The sequence below is a fragment of the Mobula birostris genome, chromosome 11 (assembly GCF_030028105.1).
Source record: "Mobula birostris isolate sMobBir1 chromosome 11, sMobBir1.hap1, whole genome shotgun sequence".
Taxonomy (NCBI): domain Eukaryota; kingdom Metazoa; phylum Chordata; class Chondrichthyes; order Myliobatiformes; family Myliobatidae; genus Mobula; species Mobula birostris.
This window is the reverse complement of record NC_092380.1, coordinates 72,252,177-72,275,266: the sequence shown is the minus strand read 5'-3', so window position 1 is coordinate 72,275,266 and position 23,090 is coordinate 72,252,177. Positions and strand designations below refer to the sequence as shown.

At 39.1% G+C, this 23,090-nt stretch overlaps 1 protein-coding gene across 22 annotated transcripts in view; it reads right to left on the bottom strand.

Moving 5' to 3' along the window:
- Positions 1–23,090, bottom strand: part of sox6 (SRY-box transcription factor 6) — a 618,625-nt gene that overhangs the window by 129,116 nt on the left and 466,419 nt on the right. The gene's annotated exons all lie outside the window — the stretch shown is intronic.

Sequence of the window (23,090 nt, the reverse complement as noted above, 5' to 3'; positions counted from 1 at the left end):
ACCAATTTCACATCATTATATCAAAAGCCCCTCTGGCTACATTATTTTCCCTTTTGTACAAGGTCCTTGTTGAAAATGTTTTGTATAGTATTTCTTGAGGTAAAATTTCTCATACTTTCATTGGTCAGGACCTCTCCGTGTGAAGAATGAATACACAATGTTTCATAAACCATTTAATATCCTAGTTTCCTGTTAGCACACTGTATGTTCATTGGGGATTATAAACTTGTACAAGCTGTCGCTTTCTGGCAAGTTTAGAAACTTAGCTCACAGTCAGATGGACTGATTTTCAACTGGTAGAACACAGAACTTAGAACATAGAACAGTACAGCACAGAAACAGGCCCTTTGGCCCACAATGTTGTGCTGAATCAGCTAAAAAGTAAATTTTTAAAAACTCAAAAACCAATCCCTCCTACCTACACAATGTTCATATCCCTCCATCTTCTTCATACACATGTGCCTAACTAAATGTTTCATATCGCCTCCAACTCCAAGACTAGCATATATGATTTAATGTCACACATGCATGAACACACCAATTGAAATATTAGGGTTTATGCATTTCCCCTTGTTTGACTTTAGATCAGTGCCAGGTTTCAAAATTATTAAAATTTATCATGTTGTTCTTACATCCTGTGTGAATTTCATAAGGCTGCATGCTTAGCCCCCGCTCTACTTGCTTTATACCCATGTCTGTGAGGCTAAGTACAGCTCCAATACTATATTTAAATTAGCTGATGACACCGCTGTTGGTCAAATCAAAAATGGTGAATCAGCGTAGAGGAGAGGGAATGAAAATCTGGTTAGAAGGTGCCACAACAACATCCACTCACTCAACATCAGCAGAACTAAAAAGCTAATTTTTGACTACAAGAGAACACTGGAGGTCTGTAAGCCAGTCCCCCTTAAGGAATTGGAGAAGGTCAGCAACTTGCGTTAACAGCAAGTTTTTTGGCATTATCATATCAAATGATCTGTCCTGGGACCAGCACGGTAAGTACCATTACAAAGAAGGGACAACAGTGCCTCTGTTTTCTTTGACAGTTGTGTAGATTCGACATGTCATCTAAAATTTTGATAAACTTCTATAGATGTACAATGGAAGGTATCCTGAGTGGCTGCATAATGACCTGGTATGGAAACACAACTGTCTAAGAACAAACAGTGGTAGGTACAGCCCAGTCTATCACAGGCAAAGCCATCCCTACCTACCATTGAGCACAAGTACAAGGAGCACTCTCACAAGAAAGCAATATCCATCATCAAGGGACTTCACTATCCAGGCTGTGCTCTCTTCTTCATTAGGAAGGAGGTACAGGAGCCTTAGGTCTCACCACACCACCAGGTTCAGTAACAGCTATTACCCTTCAGCATCAGGCTGCAGAACCTGCATGAATAACCTCACATCTCAACTAATTTCACAGACTATGGACTCACTTCCAAGGACTCTGCAACTCACGTTCTTGCCATTATCTATTCACTTCTTTGTTTTTGCACTCTCTATCTTTTTTCACATTGGTTGTTTGGCAGTCTTTGGGTGTAGTTTCTCATTGATTACATTGTATTTCTTTGTTCTACTGTAATTGCCAGCAAGAAAATAAATCTCAAGTTAGTATATGGCAATATTCTTACACGTACTTTGATAACATATTTACTTTGAACTTTTGGTATACCATGTTGGCTGTACAGAAGTGAATATATTGTAATTGCATTTCACATATGTCAGATTACTGCTCTGTTCAGAATTAAGGGAACTCCAGTGTCAGGGTTGCTTCTCCATTCATCTGTACCTGGAAATTGTTCAATGTGCATAGATAGAGCCCTTAACTTTTACCATGTGTTTTCTTTATGCTGATGCTCATCGCATATCGCTAAAAGTTAAAGCATAAGTCAATTTGCCTCTGTACAATGTTGCATCAAATACTTGGCATGGAGTATGTGCATCTATTTAAATTCATTAAAGTTATCAGATACTTGTCAACATATCCCATTAATGTCAATCCAGTAATTGAACTGGTAACATGATTGCTACTGGCCTGCCTCATGTCTCCCTCACTAACTTTGGTGGATAGATTGCTTCCAAGTTCCCAGATCAGCCATGGACAATGTGTTCCTGCTTTTGAAATATTCAAATTTTCATCGTGCAAAGGAATGTATACTAGAATTTAAAGTGCATTTATGAATATGGATGGCAAAGAAACAACAAAATCGATTGGAAGGTGATGCCTCTGTAATACAGGGACTCGTGCTTCCTTCTGTTGTACTGCTGTGTGGTTGCCAATTTCACCTCTTCTGTAGAATACAAGGGTAATAACATTTATATTTCAGAGGTATGTCATAGAAGCACTAAATGTCAGCCTCAACTATTTTCCTTTGGCTATAAAAATACTTATTAATAGCATTATTATTAGTTAAATACATACCACAGATGTTATGAACAGAATATATCAGACCCATCATGATGACATGATAAAGATCTCCACAGCAAGCCTGACCACAACTCCACTCATAATTTATCTGGTGATGTTTATCATCTCCATCACAGTTCTGGCCGTGACACATCCTCTACATCGTTTTGCCAAGAGTAATTATATGAAGAAGCCAAACACTGTGGGTGGTGAAAGGCAATTCTGTGAGTGCCCTATACTACATCTGTTGTTCTAGGATCTTTTCTCTTAGTCCTTCTTAGCATTCACCTCAAATTGAAAGTGTTTTTAACAATTTGCGTTTGTCTGCATATAGGATTATATTGCATGAAATAACATTGCTCTACTTTGATACAGTATTTAATGTTAACAGTTATGACATGATTCAATCAAACTAGTTTAGATTAGTGCTGAGACAGAATAAGGTATCACAAGACAGGATTTTGGAATTCAGCTGCATAGGGATCTTATTATAGCCTAGATAAGATCTTAACTAAGTACACAGGAATTACTAAGTTAGACCAAAAGTCAGTGCCAGCCCACTTTGTTAGGTGGTTACACTAACCTCTACTGGTTGCCATCCAAGTTACATTAATGACTATACAGCATGAATTCAACAATGAACATTGATCCAATTAAATCACTCAAATGCTGATCTTTTCCTGAACTCAAGCCAGAATGCATATGAGAAGGAAGCATAACATCAGCAGTTTTCACAACCATCTGTACCATCATTAAAGAGTCTTCATACCTGGAAAGGGCTCTTAATTCCTCTATAATGTAATTGCAAGTTTCTATTAATTAAACCTCTGCAACCTCCCCTTCTAAAGAGTAAACAGTTACAAAGAATTGGTGATATATCAGATGTTCTGTTTATTACTGCTTGATTCTGCTAGTTTTGAACTATCATTGAGACTGGTGACAGTACAAAGAAAGATTAAAGTTAAGACATTTGCAATCATTAGCTTGCATTATCTCAATATGCACTTTGCATGCAGTTGCCTGATCTCACTAGGTGCAATACCTCAGCAACTCACTTCCAGCAATATGATTAAGATAATACAAAAAGTATAAGGTTACTCATAACTTTTCACAAATGCCTAATATGAGGAGAGCATTCTTGCAGGTGGGTGGTGAGAAATGGAACACGGATCTTTACTGCTGATACTCACAGCATGCGATGTTTACCTGGATTCTTTTCTAGAAGGTAAAGGAAGAGCCCATCTTCCTTTGGACTTTTAAACAAAAATGACACAAATGAGATGACACCACATACTGCAGATTTTCTGTCAATTGCAGTAAAGTCAAACTAAGGTATTCATGCACATTTATCCAAATTTGGTAGAAGCCAAAAGGTAACAGAGATCTTAAGGGTGAGGTTCAAAGCAGGTTTCTCACTGTATTCTTCTGTTGATTTGTCATCTGCTTCTAAGCTACTTGGAGATGCCATTTTGACACATCCAATGAGAGGCATTGATTGTGTGGATAGTCAGAGGCTTTTACCAGGGCTGAAATGGCTAGCACGAGAGTGCTTGGAAGTAGGTACAGAGGAAATGTCAGGGGTAAGTTTTTTTACACAGAGAGTGGTGAGTGCGTGGAATGGGCTGCCAGCGACGTTGGTGGAGGCGGATACGATAGGGTCTTTTAAGAGACTCCTGGATAGGTACATGGAGCTTAGAAAAATAGAGGACTCTGGGTAACCCTAGGTAATTTCTACGGTAAGGACATGTTCAGCACAGCTTTATGGGCTGAAGGGCCTGTATTGTGCTGTAGGTTTCTATGTTTCTATGTTTCCAATACCTTCAAGATTCCAATATGGTACAAAGGCTTTCATATAGAAACCATCTTGCATCCCGGAAGAATATAGATGAATATTTAAGGAATTTTAGATTAATGTCATCATACTAAATACATCAATTTCTACAAATTCAATTCTGGTTGGTAAGTACAATTAGTGTGTTGTACGCCAACTTCTAATTCATTCCATTGAAGAGGTTTGTACCAGCCAGGACCCTCACATCAATGATGCAAACCACAGCTGCTTTTGATTGAAGATTGGAGATTATAGATTCTTTCACTCCTGAAATTTATTGTATAGTTGACCATCACTGTTATGTCAACATCACTTTAATTATTAAGCTGTGTGGACAAATTTGACAAAAGCTGCACAAAGCAGAAACCAAACTATACATTGGTAAAACTGTCGCATGTTCCTCTATAGATAATGGACAACATGTTGAACCCATATTTTACAGAATAGTAGCATTTCCTTAGGAGTCACTAACTGCCTTTATATGGCTATCCAATCTACCTAAACTAAAGAGAATAACAATTTCCAGCAGAAAAGGGTTCTTTCCTTTAGCTTATTTGTACATAGCAACAAATGGTAATGCAAACACAAGGAAATCTGCAGATGCTGGAATTTCAAGCAACACACATAAAAATTGCTGGTGAACACAGCAGGCCAGGCAGCATCTCTAGGAAGAGGTACAGTCGATGTTTCGGGCCGAGACCCTTTGTCAGGACTAACTGAAAGAACAGCCAGTAAGAGATTTAAAAGTGGGATGGAGAGGGGAAGATCCGAAATGATAGGAGAAGACAGGAGGGGGAGGGATGGAGCCAAGAGCTGGACAGTTGATTGGCAAAAGGGATATGAGAGGATCATGGGACAGGAGGCCTAGGGAGAAAGAAAAGGGGGAGGGGGGAAAAGCCCAGAGGATGGGCAAGGGGTATAGTGAGAGGGACAGAGGAAGAAAAAGGAGAGAGAGAAAAAGAATGTGTGTGTATATAAATAAATAAATAACGGATGGGGTACGAGGGGGAGGTGGGACATTAGCGGAAGTTTGAGAAGTCAATGTTCATGCTATCAGGTTGGAGGCTACCCAGACGGAATATAAGGTGTTGTTCCTCCAACCTGAGTGTGGCTTCATCTTTACAGTAGAGGAGGCCGTGGATAGACATATCAGAATGGGAATGGGATGTGGAATTAAAATGTGTGGCCACTGGGAGATCCTGCTTTCTCTGGTAATGCAACTGTCCACCCCATGTTTTATTATAAGGTGTGTTAGCCTGTAAGCCTAATACATGGTGGTGTTAGCCTGTAAGAGTGAAATTAAACATAGCCACATACAAGACAGGTAGCTTCACACTGATCACTTGCTCGGTTTCATTGACTTCAACAGAAATGATTACTGGATTGTCATATAAAAACAAAAGCAACTATCTCCTTTGTGTCACCATAATGTCCTACTCCAATGACCTTGACAAGGAAGGAGAAGTCGGCACTTTGCGGAAGATTAAAATCACTGCAATTTTCCAGAAAATAAATAATGTATCTACTTCAAACAACATTTAAGAGCACGTACAGGGAGGGGCAAGAAGGTGCATAAGCATCCAAATAATCATTTGGAGAAATCATGAGATTATGGATGGCTCACCACATTAAAGATTCATTCCCATCTTACAGCTAGTGAATTTAAATGTCTCTGTGTACCAATGATCAGCAAGCATGCTATTGACTGCACAAAGCTCAGCAGGTGTCTGGATTGATCTGATATGCTGCAAAATACTCAAATGAAGATTGCAAGAGTCATGCTGAACTACCTGCTGCTGCATTTTTTCCTGGTGTCGGAACGGGAGGCGAGGGTGCACTCATTGCTCCACAAGGTTTACCCCGCTCTCCGTTGCACTGAAGCTGAGGCTGTGGGCCTGCTCCGGCTGCTCCGGGCCTCATGTCTGCAGGCTCCATGTTGTTTGACTTGGCTATGTGATGAACTGAGGCTGAGGCTATGGGCCTGCTCGCAACTTGGTGTCTATGGACTCACTTTCGTTCTAAAGGCTATTTGCTTACTTTTATTGTTGGCATGATTTTTTTTTTCCCTCTCTCTCTCTGCACATTGGGCGTTTGGTGGTCATTTTTTTTTAATGGCTTCTTTTGTGTTTCTTGTTTTGTATCTGTCTGTTAGGAGACTAATCACAAGGTTGCATAGTGTATATATACTTTGATAATAAATGAACTTTGAACTTTGAACAAAGGGAGGCAGCAACAAAATAATCTGTTTTTAAACAACAATTGCTTGTCTTCAAAGTCAAGGAAAATAGGAAATGTGTAGGAGCTTGGAAGGTTTTAAGTTATTGTTGTATTCATATTACATGTCACATCATCACATCATAGGATATTATGTCTATCCATTCACAGTCTGAGTATGTACATGCATACTGATCGACTTGTAATCAGATTCAATATACAGCTCTATTGGCGAAACACAATACAGAAATTGTCTACTTCATTGCTTTCTTTGTAAGTACAGACACGTTCAAATTGCTTACAAAATCATGACCAGCAGGCAATATAGATTTGCAAAGGACAGGCCATCCTTTGCAAAGTCAATTCTATTATAAACAGAATGGATATAAAGGAAGTATGATATTGTTACTTATGCGAGTTTTCAGAAGGGGTATCATTATATGCTACATAACAGATTTTGAAAATTCAGGCACATTTGTCTTGAAGTAGTATTGCACCCATTTTTGGCCAGATAACACAAACAAGAGAAGATTTGCAGAGTCCTGCTGAAAATCTCGGCACGAAATGTCGACTGTACTTTGTTCCATAGATGCTGCCTGGCCTGCTGAGTTCCTCCAGCAATTTGTGTGTGTTGCTTGGCCAGCTAAAACCTGGTTCTATGTACCTGTATTGTTAACACTCAACCAGATCCCTTACAGAAAGAAAAAACCTACTCAGAAACAAGCATATGAACAAGATTTGCATCACCCCAGTGGGACATCACCCACTTTTGTACATCTCTAAACATTTTGCTGTGCAGGATTCAGAGAATGATAACAGTCCTTAAAAGATGCGATCATCGTGGCAACAACATAGCATAATAATACCTAAGATGAATGTCATGTAGGAGGTTGAAGCTGCAGAGATGAGAGAAACAGTTTCCAAAGTGCAAAACAAAAGAGACTGCAGATGCGAGAATCTGGAACCAAAATCAGATTGCTGGATGAACTCAGTGGGTCAAGCGTTATCAGCGAGGTGAAAGCTGCTTGACTTTCCGGGTTCTTCCAGTGTCTTGACTTTTGTCCTGCAATAGATGTCCTGACCAAAGAGCTACAGTCCAAAGGAGCCTGGCACCTTACCATTGTAAGAACAGCCTTTCAGAAAGCGGCTCCATCCAAATTCCCAATCACATGCTGCTGAAAGAACTATTATAACCTCACTGGATATGTCCAAAATATTTTTTTTAGATTATGAGGACACTCAGTCCTCGTTTATTGTCATTTAGAAACACAAGCATTAAAAAATGATACAATGTTCCTCCAGTATGGTATCACAGAAACACAAGACAGATGAAGACTAAAACTGACAAAAATCACATAATTATAACATATAGTTTCAACAGTGCAAAGCAATACCATAATTTGATAAGAGCAGACCATGGGCATGGTAAAAAAAAAGTCTCAAAGTCCTGATAGCCCCAACATTTCACGCAGACGGTAGAAGGGAGAAACTCTCCCTGCCATGAGCTTCCAGTGCCGCAAGCTTGCCGATGTAGCATCCTGGAAGCACCTGACCACAGTCCGACTCTGAGTCCGTCCAAAAACTTTGAGCCTCCGACTAGCCCTCCGACACTAAGCACCGAGCACCATCTCTGCCGAACGCTTCGACCCCGCCCCGACCACCGAGCAACAAGCAAAGCCAAGGATTCGGGACCTTCCCCTCCCGAGATTCCGGATCACACAGTAGTGGCAGCAGCGAAAGAGGCATTTCAGAAGTTTCACCAGATGTTCCTCCGTGCTCTCACGTCTGCCTCCATCAAATCAGAATTGTGCACAGCATCCTACTTGACAGATAACAGATATCATCACCAGAGAGGCCACGCGTGCTGTGTCGCGCTGCCATCTTCTTCTCCTCCTCCTTATATCACCAGCGATACCACATAGAAAATATACTTTATTTTGAAGTGATGTGCTCTTATTTCTATTGAGAGTGATTCATGATGATTACTTTCTGCTCCAGCTTATGATGGTAAGGGTAGAAATGTGTACTGTGCAATAAATAATATAATTTGCACACAATCACCGGAGCAAGTATACAAGTCAGGCAGCATATATGGAGGGGAATAAGAAAACAGGCAGCATTTCGGGTAGAGACCCTTCATCAGAACTGAAAAGGAGGGTTTTGAGGGAGTGTCTCAGCCCAGAATGTTGACTGTTTACTCTCCTCCATAGATGCTGCTGTGTTCCTCCAGCATTTTGTGTGTCTTGATCTGAAAAGGAGTGGTGGGGGGGGGGGGGGGGGAATGAGAAGCCAGATTAAGAAGGAGGTGGAGAGGAAGAAGTACAAACTAGCAGGTAATATGTGACACTAGGTGAAGGGGAAGGTGGAAAGGTGGATAGGTTGGGGGAGAAGAGGTGTTGTGAAAAGCTGGAAGGCAACAGGTGGAAAAGGTAAAGGCCTAAAGAAGAGAGATGCTGACAGAAAAGGATAGTGGACCATGAAAGAAAAGAAAGGAGGAGAGGCACCACAGGGAGATGAAGAGAAGAGGTGAGAGGGGAACCAGAATGAGGAATAGAAAAGAGAGAAGGGGACAGAGGGAGGGGAGATAACATGAGATGAACATTGAGTTTCCTAACATCCAATAATTTCTCTGTACCTGTTACACTTTATTCTGCGTTCTGTTAATACTTTACGTTTTACAGACTCAATGCACTGTATAATGCATTGACCTGTTTGAACTATTTGCAAGACAAGCTTTTCACTGTACTTTGTTACAGGTAACAATAATAAACTAATTTCAATTCCAATTCCATTCATGTGAATCAATTTTTAGCCTATGATTTTAAAAAGGAATGGAAGTGTAATCTTCCAAATACCAGAAATTGTTCTCTGGACCCAAGTCCTTAACTTTGGCATTGAAGCTTGGGATTCAAAAATTTTAATGAGTGATCTCTAATGAAGAAAAGTTGTCATTTCTTGTTTTGAACAGATCTGGCTATGGAGACTGTGTTGTTATTCCAAGAATAGCTCACCCCATATCTGACAAATAAGCACAACAAAAGGATGAGAAGTTGCTAGCTTATATTACACCCACCAAAAATCAAGTTCCTGCTATCACTGAGATCTTTTACACCGGTTTAGAAACATTGTGCTGGAAGCGGGTCCCAGCCACTAAACTTGGCCATCCTCCCAGATCGAGTTAAGCACCATTGTGTATTTCTACTGATTGTGCCAGTTAGCAAGCATTTGAGAAGGCTCTTAAAATTAAGCAAGGGTTATTTTGCTTAGGTGGATGGAAACAAGGAGTCATCTTTTTAAAGCTTTCTCGTTAATACTTTACCCAAGGCTCTGACTTTGTTCCATCAATGCAACCATTAAGTGGTTCTCTTTTTCAGTTATTTAATACAGAACTACTCACAGCAGGTGGACTTGACACCAAACTGGATTGCACATGACTGGGCCCAAGCCTCATGCTCACCACTCACGGTCACACTGATGGAGATGATATTAACTGATGCTTCCTATACTGCTTTGTATGCCTGAGGTGCCATTTCAGCAACCAGTGGATTTTCAAATGGAGTGTAGTCGCAAAGGGAAAACTTTTAGAAACAAAAGGATAATAACTTAAACATCAATTATCTTCTGGTAGGAAAGTCATAATTTAATATTCATTCTTAATTGCCCTTGAGAAAGTGATGGTGAGGTATCTTCTTGAATCACTATGGTGCTGATGCTTGGATGATGGTAAATTCTGCTACTCTCAACTCCAGATTTCCCTTGCCCAATTATATTCAGAGTTTGCAAGTTTGAAAAGCACTGTTGAAGAAACTTCCACAAACAAGAGAAAATCTGCAGATGCTGGAAATTCAAGCAACACACACAAAATGCTGGAGGAACTCAGCAGGCCAGGCTGCATTTATAGAAAATAGCATAGTTGACGTTTTAAGCCGAGATCCTTCACCTGGTCCTGATGAAGGGTCTTGGCCCAAAATGTCAACTGGAGTTCCTCCAGAATTTTGTGTGTGTTGAGCAAACTTTCATGATATTTCTGCAAAGGTGGTTGAGGGTGTGAATGAAATTACAACTTAAGGTTAATCTGTTATTCCATTTTGACAGTGGATAGACCTGTGATGCATAATGGGTTACACTGAGATGGGTCATCTCTGAATCTTCTGATCCTTTCTTCAAATAACACCATACAACTTCACAGAACCACTCATCTGTTTTGAAAAGCAAAAGTCTGCAGATACTGGAAATCTGAAATAATAACATAAATGCTGTAGATACTCACCAGGTTGGACAGCATCTGTTGAGAAAGAAACAATCAGTATTTCAGGTTAAAACCTCTCACCGAATGTGTCACTGAGGTGTCAAGAAGGAATCTGTTGGTTCTTCCTTTAGATGTACAACAACTTCACAAAGCTAATCATTTGTCCCTAATTGGACCTAACACTCGTTCACCACTTGCCATCTTCCTCTACTCCTACTGCATCTAAAATAGCAGGGTAACGTATGAACGTGCTAATCATACTGAAAAGTAATAAGGAAAAGTCATTTCTGGCAATGTAATTTTTAACTGTTTAAATGTTTCTCCTGGTTTTCATTTCAAAATTACAAAGCAAGAGGTGTTTATCTTGGAACTGACAACAAATACCGACTAATTAGAGTTGATATTTTGAGAAGATGTCCGGAATTTTCCTGTTATGCTTGTCAAAATTTATGGCTTTTATCTTTGGTTAAATGTAGCCTCTACCATATTCAAAAAGGGGGAATTTCCCTCTAATCTATTACTAACAACAGCTTACACTGTCTTATGATTTGTGATTTTTTTTCCATTCCTATATTACAGAATTGATTCGTGTTTGGTCTTAACGCTAGAGCTTGAAATGCGAATGAAAATGGAATAAAAATTCAATGTTAATTAAAGGTGCTAATTCAATTTGATGCTCTGCTTTATTTTACTGTTTTGTTTTATGCCCTCATCAGAATTGCCACGTAGTTCCATTGAAACATGTCTAATTCCTTCCATATCTGATTGCACTGGAATCATGGAAGCTCTTACATTCAATGTTATGCAAATAAGTTCCGCATAAGCTTGAGCGAAAGAAAAAACTTCCGAAAACTCGTGCAGTTTGGAGGGCAATCTGTAGCTGGGTTGCCGATTCTGCAATGAGCTGTAACATCAATGATCATGCAGTTAGTCATGAATGAGATAAACCGTAATGCTGGAGCCTCAGGTACTGGTGTTTGTTGTGGCGGTGCTGGGGGAGGAATAATAAAATAAAATGTTTAGCAGGGTGCTTTAACTTGTCAATGAACCTTTTCCGAACAGGAAAGCTCTGGGAGTTGGGGTTAATAAAGGGCGACAAAAAAATTAAACACCTTACCAAATTTGGTTTGAATGAATTTCTCCATTAAACCAGCATGCAATAAAAAGAGAGTTTTCTTGCAATTACCACCACATCACTGGGGCATGAAATAAGCCAGCTTTTGCTTGCTGTTTTTTTTTCTCTCTTGGTTCCTTCCTTTTAGATTTTAGCTGAGGTAAGCTTACAAGCACTCCAAAGCAAGCAAATTAAAGTCTTTCTTGACAGATCTAATTTACCCTCCCCTGTCTTTCTCTAATGGAGGAAACAAGACCAGTTCTCCGTGCCCCCTCCTTCCCCTACTTCTTACACCCCTAATACCCTTTTTTCCTGTACATTTTATATAAAGTGCTTCAACCCAGCAATCGGCGGCATGCCCAGAAATTTTTAATTGCTTGAACAAATGCTTTCAACGCCCAACTGAAAGATAGAAGAGTAACAGATGCCATTGGAACACTTCTACACTGGCTCTTTGCTGCTCATAAAAATAGCACATTGTTACACAGACAGCGCTTTCTCCTTTGTCTCAGCAGCAGTTAGTGGTGTATGATGCAATTTTTTTCCTCTCTTTTTTAGCCATCTGCCCCAGAGCTTCATTAAAGATACATGAATGGACTAACTGGTCTGATTTCTTGTGAGGAACAGGTGCTATTGTTTGTCCCAGTAGACACACTGTAAAGATCTGACTCAGAGTACTTGAGACTCAGCATCTGCAGCAGTCAGTCAGAGTGCTACCCTGTGTGACACTCATCATCAAGCCTGCAATGCAAATAAACTGGCCGGGAGAGTAATTAAATTTTTTCTTAAGGGGCTTTAAATCATCTCTTCCTGAGATGCCAACTGGGAGGATTCGTGACATGAAAATAACAGCACAATATACATGCTCCAATATCAGAGTATTAAGCTCAAATAAAAATGACCTTACACGAGATGTTTCAGCTTGTTCTGACTTTCTGATTAAAGCTCATGTTTCTGTCTCAGATCAAGAATTGTAATAAATATGAAATTCAGTAGCACTCGTTGTAATAAGTTAATCCGATGAAGTGGCAGAGGAGAAGGGGGAGGATGAAAGAAGAGTTTTATTCTGTTTCTTTCCTATATAATCTGCTAAAAAATTTGTTTTCTTGCTTGTTACAGAGCATCATTTAGCCAGTGAATATACATTCCAGATGCTAGCACCTGTACTCTGGATTAAATGGACAGTGAAAGCCAAAAACAAGGAAGTGCACAAGGAAGAATGACAATGCCCACCAGTGAGGGAAAGCTTCTGATCTTCCTTACAGTTCATGAACAGGAATGGTTATTGAATTGTGGACATATACGTTTTGTAACCCATTAGGAGGTGAAAGTGAGAATCTACTTGAAAGCAATTTGCAAGGCAATGCCTGAAGCTCGTTATGCTGAAGGGTGGGAGTTGGAGATCCCACTTGCCATAGATTGTTTATTGACCACATAAAATATTCAAAGATCACTGGCATATAAGCCCTCTCAAAGTCCAACCCTACGTCCCCATCATGTGAATTGGAAATGGGTAAGGCTGGCCAACAGGGCTCTGGTGAAGCTTTATAGGCCAATCCCCCGTACAGTAGATAAAAGTGGATTACGGAAACATTGATGAACTCCAACCAGACCATCAACTTTGGATGATGGAGATGGGAGATCATCAATGGCCAATGCTCCACTGGGAGCTAAGGGTGCAAGAAGAAGAAGAAGAGTGTCCTATGAGACACCAAAGGCCCATACTTATTAACAGGATTAGCTGCTCAGAGGGAGCAAAGTGTTCCTGTTTAATGCATTAATATCTTGTGTCATTGTGACCTCAGTTCAATAGAATTCTTCCTATTTCAGACCCTAGTGATTGGATGGCCTGAATCACCATTTTGGGAAGGTTGAATTAGTCAGGACATTTATCTTATACCACCACAGAAAAATAAACATTAGAATATTTAAAAGTTATATAGTAAAAGTACCTAAATAATACATATTGGGTTTATATTCAGTTTATTTTCTTCATCCTCCACACCAGAGGCCATGTCAATGAATACGCAAGCTTTTACCTTCTGGACGCAGGACACATGTCCAAAAGCCAGAAAGGTAGTGAGCTGGAAACCCAGTCCCCAGTTACGCCTGGTACTAATTATAGCATTCATCTTTTATTTCTTTTCTACCATTCATGTCCCTTTTTCCTATACCATTATTTCTACTGCTATTTACCCCTTCCTCCCTCCACCCACACTCATTTTATTTTTTGGCTTTTCCTTCACTTCTTTGTTGCATTCTCCCACCCCACTTTTGTCAACAATTATTGCACCCTAGTCCACCCAACCAAACTGCAGAGTTGCTCCCACCTTCCCATGCTCAGCACTCGTTTGAAACCTGCTAATCATTAATAACCTGGTGAGTATGTTGTGCTTTTATTTCAGGTTCTCAGCACATGCGTTTTACTTGGTGGACACCTCACGAGACTTCTCAGAGAATCTGGAAGATCATTGATCAAGTAATTCATCAAGACCTCACAACTGAGGCAGAATTATTAAAACATTCACAGGGACCAGAAGATTAACGTCCAGGGCAATTGGATCTTTTACACTGGGCAGAGTTGTGCAGGACCTGAGGCCCACCTTGACTTCCCACTTCTATCTCTCCATGCATCACTGCTAGACTGCATGGGATGCAGAAGGAAGTTCTTGCTGATACTGTGAACCAAATGCAGGTGTGAGTGAAAATTAGGCCTCAGATGGTGAACCGCTGAGGTTCCACCCAGAAACATTCTGATGGCCATTTCCAGAATACCATCTCAGGTCAAAGCTTATGAGGAATTTTATTATAGTCTGCAAATCCCCATGAAATGAATGGGTTTTTATCCTGTACCAGTTACACTTGACATAAGATAAGAAAGACCGAGAATTCCAGCAAGGCAGTATAAGATTGCTTAAGGCATCCAGTGAGGGAACAGAATATTGGAAGCTTTCACTCCAGAAGTCCTGGTCATACAAAAGATTTGTGCAAGTCATGGGCTTATTTTCATGGGGCAGCCTGGACACTTAATACCAGTTCCTGGGTAATTTGGCTCGATGAGACACTTCATATTTTTTGTGAATCTCCTGGCTGTTTGACTGAAATGAATTTTGAACATATCCTGAACATTAAATACAAAAAATGTATTAGTTAGGTGTAATAATCCAGCCAATACTTCCCTGCAAAGTGGAATGAATTTAACTAAAGCGACAACACATTATTAATCTTTCCCTATTCTAGCCTACACTGGTAGCTCAGATTGGCAAAGTAGTGACCTGGAGCCAAAAACAAAGATTCAGTTTGTGCTGGTTATGCCTATCTTACACTTTATGATTGCAGATGATGATAATAACTAATATTTATTGCTGCTGATGGTTAGTATCATTTATCTTGTTCTGCTGGTGATATGGAATTATTTTTGTGAGTCTTTAAGAATCATCACCAATACTTGGCAGCTCATTTCTCTAGAACGTCTGAGAGATTGGTGTCAGGAAGAAGTGCAGAAAGAAGAGAAATAATACAATGAGACTCTTAGCAAAACTGTTGCCCCATAATGGTGCTAAAATATTAAAACAGCTTTAGCTGATCTTGGCTGGGGAAGCAGCTGAGGCATCAGCACTCTGAAGCAAGTGAACAGAAAAATATCATTCATTGCTGTCTAATGATTTCTGTTGGCAAGTATGCATGCTGCATGGGAACTGAGTTAGGCTAAGTTATGATTCCCTCATGTAAAACTAGTCAGTCAACACTTCCTGTCAAGACTTGCTCAAAATAAATGCTCAGCTGGATGAAGTACCAGAGGGCATCCAGATCCTTTTAAACTCTGGCTCAGTGTGAATTAGTGCCTTTTGGCAAAGGGATGGAGAAGGTGGAAAGAGAAACAATGGCCATGAACCTGCAAGTCAATTCCAATACAATCTGGCGCCAGAATAAAGTTTTTTATTCTTTGAGGCATGAAAATTGTGCAAATATCCTTTTTGAAGTATAATACCTACACTACCTTTGGCAATCAAATCCAAGATATTCCTGCATTCTCCCTATAAATGCTGCCTGGATTCCTTGCAACTAATCTGCTCACATTCTCTCTACATGCTGTATAGCGCACTTTCCTGAAGTTCCCTTTCATATGTACACCTAGCTGTTTTTATCTCCTTAAAACACCTTATCCAGAACTGCTTAGATGTCAACCTCATGAAAAATGTTCATGCTTCATTATTACCTCCTCCTGCCGACCTGTTTCCCATTTTTGGTGCTTCTTGCCTTGCATTAGGGATAAATTGAAGATATGTTGTTAGAGTGCCAAAAATCCATACATTATTCACCTATTACAGCTACCTCATGGTTAGTTTGGGAATTATCTTGATAGTGCTTGAACTTCCTTCAGATACCACGAGGGTGAACAATACTTGAAAATCGCTTATTACAGATTGATAATAAGTTATCTCACATCTAATTTCCTTCACTATTGACCTTGTTGTCTAAGGATTCTGTAGCAAAATCACATAATTCCTGTTACTTTTTTCCACCTTTCTGCTTCCTGCAAATAGTTAATGAGTTCAAGAACATTATAAGATTTCAAAGTAAAGTTCTATTGTAAGTTCAGTCTTATCACTGCAGAATATGTTTCTTTTGTGAATATTGCAGACTGTGTTATGTAAATTCATGGAGAAGGCGGAGTGGACCGTGTTTAATTTTTCACAGATTCCCATACATATTCTCTATCTGCCGCTACTGTGTCCACAAAGACAATGGAGCTGGAAATCAACATGGCAATTCTGTTGTTTCTTTACATGAAAGTTGTTAACTATTACAAAGAAGTGAAATGGTTACCAATCTTTCAAAACAAATTCATTTCAATATCCCTAAGAACTACTGTGCATTTTCACCTCATGGACAATTGTTATTATCCCAAGGGAAACATCTTAGAGGCATTACAAGAGATTTTTTTCTTCTCCTTCTTCTTCTTCTTCTTCCATTTTCTTTGAATATTTTCATATAGGCATCATGTAAAACACTAGTCAATTAGCTGGGGTGTTTGCTGGCAGAAGTTCACATCAGGAAACCTCCAAGCAGAAATGACAACTGGAAGGGGAACTTCCTCATTTTTATATAATTCAGAGTAGGCTCAGATAATGTGTTTGTCCTCTGAACTATTAGCATGGCACAGAAGAAAATTCAGTGAAATATAGGTTCTGTCTCAGCATTGTTACTTAAAAAGTCAACACTGATACGAGAATATTAAATTGCAAAGACCTGCATTAATACTTAATATTACTGTAGCCGAATCCATCACAGTCTTGTCAATTAAATATTATTGTTAAGAAGCAATAGTTTGTTAAAACCACATAAAGTGCAAGCGAAGAAAATTGCTGTGTATTTATTACTCCAGAAGGATCTATTTGTAGGTGTTTTACAGAGATATCAGTGGAAAAATATGCATATTCTCAGCACATTGTTATCCCCGAGTGTGTGTTTCTTTGGCTGAAACCAGAGGCAAAAGCTCTGTATCTGCAACTTCTGAAAAAAAGCCTGAAGAACTAAGTGAGCCTAAATTTAATCAGAAACAAACACTCATCACTACAAAAGTGAAGAGTTGACTATTATGCAAATTGTCACTGTCAGTGGTCACCATTATGGTTAATGAGAAAAAGCTGAAAGATGTGGGCTTTTTATTCCTCTCTCTTCTTTTTGTTTATAATTCAGTCCAGATGAGGTTCTGCAAAGCAAAGCCAACATTAAGCAAATCGTTGACAGCATATTGCAGAAACATGTTTAACACCAAAGAGTAATAATAGGATATGCAGTTCATTACTATTTATAGGAGTGCAAGAATAGAAATCCCACCACCATGGCAGGCCCACTGTGTATTTGTGTCGCCTGCCTTTAAACCTCAGCAATGCTTTGGAAGGCTAAATGTCATATGCACCCAATTTTTTTGTATTAGTTTTGTTAAAGCGACATATGATTGTGGGTTGGCATGGTCATGAATATTTTGATGGCGCTCTCCAACAAATGGCATAACTCGGCTTCTCCCCAGTACAGGGTTTTTTTTTGTATCACAGTCTGTGTCAGCTTCCTCCAATCAGAGAGAGGTCCAGCCTGCTCCTCTGAACCTCCAAGGGGCCAGTTAAAAGAAATGTTTGGGAGACATACCATTCAACCAAAAACAAGTTGAAAGGAAAAGGGTTTGAATCTGCACTTCGTGGGAGTTTACTACAATGTTGAATAGAATTAGCACTTTTAATACCAGGCTGTCGTAATGAAAGCCTCACAGTCAAACCTGGAAATAGACCACATTTTAGTCATCTAAGAAGGAACAGGAAAACGAAGCAGCAAATGAACCAAAAAGAGTCCGTTTTTTTTTCATTCTCTCCACAGAAACATATTTGGAAATGGTTCTTTTTTTTCCAATTTATAAACAGTACATATCATGCATTTCTTTCTAATGCAAATTGTTAGTATAAATATTTTCACAGTTTATATGATTTGAAACTGCCCATGAACATGACTATTCAGTTCTGTTTTAAGGCAAACATGGTCTATATTTATTGGATTCTGTGCCAGAAATATTTAAACTATTTGTATTGTCATCATACACTAGTGAACAAATGCCATAGGGAACCTTACAGAGCAGCAAAACTATTTAAAAAGCAAATGAAGAAAAGCACGTCTATACTTCCAGTCTGAATGCAAGAATAGCTGCTTTTGTCAGGGCATTTGTACAATGTTTTTTAAAAGAAAGCGGAAGGGAAAAAAAGACCTGTTTCTATGCTGAACAACTCTACAATTCCAAAGAAATGTCCGTTTTTGTATTACCTTCAAGTGTCCATGCTTCAGACTGAGTACACAGGCCATTACTAATCCTGTACGTTATCCTTCTAAACTGCTTACCAGAAGATGAGAGATGGGAAGTCTTCATCTACTTTTCCTTTACTCCCTGGGGACATTTAGTGTCTTCTCATGGAACGATAGAGTAGCATGTAATGTGTACAAGAAAACAATAGAAACACTCCTCTGGCAATTCTTGTCTCAAAGTAACTCAAGAGATGGAGAGCAGGAGTGCGGTGTGTGGTGGTGGTGATCGCTAAAATAAAGCAAGTGACAGACGACTGTTATGTAGTCATTTCATTTACCCTCTGCTCACAAAAAACACTTTCTCATGGCAATGTTGCTGAGATAGGGAACTTATCCTGTGGGAGGAAGTGGGATGTGGGTGGAAATCCCTTTGCTCTAATTGTAGTGAGAGAAAAGCAATAACTAATTCTAAACTTCTATTTTGTACGTGCTTTGAATAAAATAGAATGAAATGCTATGAACATGATAATATTACAGATATAATTACAGTGGGTGTACACTTAGGTTTACCAACCAGAAGAAATTTGAACTTTAAAACATCATATGTGGAACCTATTTCAAGGATATTGAAATGATCCTTATAATAAATAAAAAGTATTAAAGGGATCATTTTAGTCAATTTTTGATGTCTTTGTAGGGCATTCATTACATGGATCTTCCATCAAATGTCAGCTTTCATAATGAAGTAAGGAGTAAGGTCTTGATTAAAGACATATAAATGATATTATCTAAAGGAGACTTAGCATTATTGATAACAGACACCTCGGGTAATGTTTTGTTCTTTAAAATGTTGCTTTAATGGCAATTTCTTTAGCCAGTGGGTGGTTAATCTGTGGAATTCGTTGCTACAGACTGCTATGGAGACCAAGTCATCGGTATATTTAAAGCAGAAGACGATAGGTTCCTGATTAGTAAGGGCAACACACACATTCCCAGCATCTGCAGATCTTCTCTCGTTAACGATTACATGGAGAAGGGAGGAGAATGTGGTTGAGAGGGAAAATAAATCAGCCATGACCAAATGGTGGAGCAGACTCGATGGACCAAATAGCCTAATTTTGCTCCTATGTCCTTTGGTCTTATAATTGAGCTCACACTATGGAATCCCATTGTCAAACTCCCCTTACTTTGAACAAGCTTTTGCTCCCTCTTAATGACTCCTCCTTCTTATTTATTTTGTTTATATTTCTACAAAATCTATTTGTCTTTTAATATAGCAGATGCTACATTGATTAAAATTGAATACTGTATTCTCCAGGAATAAGTTTCTGAAAGAGGGTGAAGGGGAGTAAGGCCTGTGGGCAAAATATATGAAGGATAACAGCCAGGCCACTTATAGTTCCCTTGGTCTGTTTATTTATCAGGGAATGCGGAATAAAAGCAAGGCATTTACATTTAAAGTGTAGGATTTGAATTTTAAGCAATACTTAGACGAGAACTACATCTGGACTGTTTTATTGCTGAGGCATAAATTAAATGTATAATAGTCATTAATATTGTACTTGCAATTATATTTGTTTTAGTTATAAAGAAAGTGATGTCACATGTATAAGAAATAAAATATGGTGATTCATAACGGAACTATAAGATGAAAAAGTATATCAGGCTGCAAACTTCGTAAACAGGAAATCTCTTTTGATATATGAACATTAACATTCCTTTCAATACACAAAAGCTCCACAATGTCAGCAAACAAGAATGAAGCCATTAGTGGATAGTAAGGAACTACAAAGGATTGTTAGGTAGTTAGATTTGTTTGTTAGATGTAATTATTTGAACCTCTTAGCTGAGGTATGAGGTGAAGTATTATGGAGTAACAAATACCTTATCTTTTCGGTGGCAGTGATCGCAGGCTACTGCAATGAAACCCAGCTGAGTTGCAACACTGCACACTTGCAGCATGCTAGTGGTAGATGGGGTGGCTGTTTAGCGGCATGGTCTGCCGACATTCACTGCGTAAACTACACATGTGAATGGCCACTTGGGGAAGCCGCCAGTGAACACGTAGAATCAGTGAGAGCTTCAGAACAGAGGGAAAGGAGAAAAGTATTTTAAAAATCACCTTCTTTGCCACATGAGCTAAAGCAACAAATTCTGCAGATAAAATGCTGGCCACTGGTGAACTATAGCATTGTTTCAAAGTTCTTGGTACTCCCTTTGCTTCCAGATGACAATCATCCAGATTCAAAGAAAAAAAATACTTGGCTTGATCCTCTTGCGTTCTGCTCAACTGCACTTCAATAAATACCAGGTTCACTCTCTTTAAAAAGAAAACAAAAGCTTTTTAAAAAAATGTGCTGAACTAAAGCTTAATGGGGGAAAAAGAAGGCAAATCTGCATAGAAATTATGAACCAGTAACAAAGGCTTTTGTCCAGCCGTGACTCTTCCCACTCACCCTTCCCCCTTTCTGTATGGAAGGTTTATCTGCTGGAGGAAATGCCTGTTTAACTGACAGGTAGGAGATTAAATCTACAGCTGCTGAAACACAATCTATACTCTGTTAGATAGGCTAACTTGAAAAGTCCCACAAACGCATAATTTGTTTATGTTGTACCAGCAATCTTTGACAAAGATACTGTCTATTTGAGACAAATGTAGTTAAACCCATTTATTGTATTATTTCTGCCACATAGCACAAGCTTCTCTCCAAATGTGGAATGGAGACAGGTCATGGGACTTCAGCTTTCTAAATGGAGTGTCGGGTTTGAAGGGAGTAAGGTAGAAATGACTTAAGAATAGATATCTTTTAATTCTTTCCCACTTTCATCATTGTCCACACAATATTAACCACAACGGTTTTAAACATTTTCCTTCTGATATCCAATGACAGCTAATTAGCCATCCCACCACCCCATCTACGGACCAGAAAAGTTTTAAGATACAAGTTGTAGGATTTATCATTCTCAATGTGATGTAGAACAAATGTGGCAGAATCAATTGACCAAAACCTCAAAGAACAGAAACACACAACTGGCCAATCAATATATATATAAAGACAAGCAACAGACAATTAACATTTCAACATTTGACTCTTCTTCTGGGAAGCACTGGCTGTATTTCTCTGCCTCCATAATGCCAACTAAGTTAATGAGTATCTCTGGCATTTTTAGTTTTATTTCAGATTTTCAATGACTCTTTAGGGATATCCTACAATGAGCAGTGCGGTGGTACAGCAGAGAGAGCTATGTCCTCACAGCTTCAAAGATCAGAGTTTGTTTGCAACCTCTATCACATTCTGTAGGGAGTTTTCTCTTCCCCCCTGGGTTTCCCTAGTGTTTTAGATTCCTTTCACATCTCAAAGATGTGGCAGTTGTTATATCACTTGGCTACTATAAAATAGCCCCAGCATTGGAGAGGGAAAATCAGGAGAATTCAGCTACACCCTTGGTGTTATTGCTGATGGCAAAATCAGAGGATGTTAATGAGTCAGTGGGAGAAAATAGACTGAAGGAAAATGAGTGGGAGAATGGGAGTGTTCTAAGTACCAACATAGACTTGATGGGCCAAATGGTTTCCTTCATATAATATGGAAGTACAAAAACACTGCTATTATTATTGACGTTTGTAATCAAACACCTGAGCCTTACATTCACCTATAAATGTTCCTAATTTTAGTCTATTACCAATGTTTGAAAATTAAATTATTTTCAAATACACTGGATTCCGTTTAATTGGGACATGTTTGGACCAATACATTTTGGCCCAATTAAGCAGCTGCCCGAATTAGCCTAAAATTCATGGCAGTAATGGAAAAGGTAGAAAAAAGACCATTCAACCAAGTAAAAAATTACATATTTCAATGAAATACAGAACAAATTAGAACACTACAAATACGACTACATTACTATAAGACTGTGTATTAGTTCCTGATAGTTATCAGTGGATCCAGTACATGCTGCAGTGTTCTTTTGATTGACTGTAAATTAACATAATCAGTGCAGGCACCTAGTACTGATGATGGACTGCCTGGATATAATTTTCAACGATTGCACCTTCCAAAATCTTCATTTTCATCGTAACATTCGAGATGATTGTCAACACCTTCAAATTCTTTGTAGTTCCTAATGCTGAAGTAGTGAAATTGGTGTATTGGCCTTCATCAATCGTGGAAATAAATTTAAGAGCCGAGAGGTAATGTTGCAGCTATATAGGGCTCTGGTCAGACCCCACTTGGAGTACTGTGCTCAGTTCTGGTCGCCTCACTACAGGAAGGATGTTGAAGCCATAGGAAGGATGCAGAGGAAATTTACAAGGATGTTGCCTGGATTGGGAACCATGCCTCATGAGAATAGGTTGAGTGAAATTAGCCTTTTCTCCTTGGAGCGAAGGAGGATGAGAGGTGACCTGATAGAGGTGTATAAGATGATGACAGGGATTGATCATGTGGATAGTCAGAGGCTTTTTCCCAGGGCTGAA